Consider the following 2391-nt stretch of genomic DNA (forward strand, 5'->3'; position numbering starts at 1 on the left):
TCTCATTTACTTGGGAGAACAATTGCGCTAGGGGCCATAACTATTTCATTATGTTTATTGATGCATGTGAATGTATGTTGATGCATGTGAGAGACGATTTATATGATAAATAAAGCCGGTGAGATCAGAATAATTGCAAATTCCCTCAAATTAAATATTAAGTTTATGCTTTCCAAGTTTTAGCACTCATCAAGACTAGTATCGAATAATGTAGGTTTCACCTACGCGAGGTGCATATTCTATATTAGTAAGGTGCGATGGGATAATTGTAATATCCAATTGCTAAAAAAATGGGTCAAACTTAACTAAACAAATTATAATAAGATTATATATGTTTAGAAGCAAGTGTTGGAAATGATCCATGTGATGGATTGGAATAAGGAGTTATTCACCCAACTAAAATATTCGAGAGTTGTATTAGATACAATTGGAAGGAGTTCCTACCTAAATAACCTAGTTTTGTGTAATCCGCCTACACGGACTTAAAACAAAGTGAAATGTGGATCTCGACCCACAAGAAAATCTTCCAACCGGATTTTCAGAATCAAATGGTGAGGGTCATTTGTTTTGAGTAAAATAGTGGGAGCATATTTAATTGAAGGTCTAATTAAGTATGTAATTGATACTTATATTTTCATTATTTTCATGTAGATTACCATGACAACAAACACCTCTAACAACATTTTACAATCAATCCTTGACAAGGAAAAATTGTCTCAGATAAATTTTCTAGATTGGCACCGAAATCTGAGGATTATCCTCAAACATGATAGAAAGTTGTATGTCTTGGAGAAACCTGTTCCTGAAGAGGAACCTCCTAGTTCTGCACCTAAGGCAGAAAGAGATGCTTATAAGAAGCATGTCGATGATGCAAATGAAACTGCTTGCCTCATGCTAGCTACTATGAACTCAGAGTTGCAAAAGCAACATGAGAATATGGCAGCGTTCGATATGATCGAACACCTGAAGATGATCTATTAAGAGCAGGCAAGGCATGAAAGGTTTGAAGTTTCAAAAGCCCATTTTCAAGGCAAGTTAGCTGAGGGAGCCCCTATAGGTCCCTATGTGCTTAAGATGATTGGGTATGTGGAGAACCTTGAGAGGTTGGGTTTTCCCCTCGGAAAGGAACTTGTGACTGATTTGATCTTGCAATCGTTTCCAGATAGATTCAGTCAATTTGTCCTTAATTTCAATATGAATGATATGGACAAATCTCTTCCTGAACTGCTAGCCATGTTAAGAAATGCTGAGCAGAATCTGAAGTCAAAAGGGAAGTCCATTCTGATGATCGAAAATGGAAAGAGACAGAACAAAAGACCCACCAAGCAGGATGATAAAGGGAAAGGAAAGGAAGTTGCCAAACCCAAACCCACTTCTCCTGCTTTGAAGCCTAGTGGAGGCATAGCAAAGGAAGGCACCTTCTTCCATTGCGGTAAGACCGGACACTGGAAGAGAAACTGCCCAAAGTACCTGGAAGATTAGAAGTATGGAGTAGAGACTTCAACTTCAGGTATTTTTGTTATTGAAATTAATTTATCTAGTTATGCATCATGGGTATTAGATACTGGATGCGGTTCTCACATTTGTACCAATGTGCAGGGGCTAAAAAGGAGTAGAGATTTGGCAAAAGGTGAAGTTGACCTACGAGTTGGCAATGGAGCAAAGGTTGTTGCTTTAGCCGTAGGAACGTATGTATTGACTTTTCCTAGTGGTTTAATAATTCAGTTAGAGAACTATTATTATGTACCTGCAATTAGCAGGAATATTATTTTCGTTTCTTGTTTAGACAAGTTTGGTTTTTCATTTATAATAAAGAACAATTGTTGCTCCATTTATTTGAATGATATATTCTATGATACTGCACAAATGAACAATGGACTATATGTCCTTGATCTTGAAATGCCTATTTATAACATTAATACTAAAAGGATGAAACCTAATGAGTTAAATCCAACTTACCTTTGGCCTTGTCAATTAGGCCACATAAATGAGAAATGCATTTCCAAACTCCATAAAGATGGACTCTTGGACTATTTTGATTATGAATCATATGAGACATGCAGGTCTTGTTTAATTAGAAATATGACAAAGTCTCCATTCACAGGAAAAGACGAAAGAGCTAATGATCTTGTGACCCTCATACATACTGATGTATGTGGACCACTTAACATACCAGCTAGAGGAGGTTTTCAGTACTCATCACATTTACTGATGATTTCAGTAGATATGGTTATGTGTATTTAATGAAACACAAATCAGAGTCCTTTTAAAAGTTCAAGGAATTCAAGAATGAAGTACAAAACCAACTAGGTAAGAATATTAAAACTCTTCAATCAGATCGAGGTGGTGAGTATTTAAGCCTAGAGTTTGATGACCATCTGAAAGAGTGTG

Source organism: Lathyrus oleraceus, chromosome 3, assembly GCF_024323335.1.
Source record: "Lathyrus oleraceus cultivar Zhongwan6 chromosome 3, CAAS_Psat_ZW6_1.0, whole genome shotgun sequence".
NCBI lineage: Eukaryota > Viridiplantae > Streptophyta > Magnoliopsida > Fabales > Fabaceae > Lathyrus > Lathyrus oleraceus.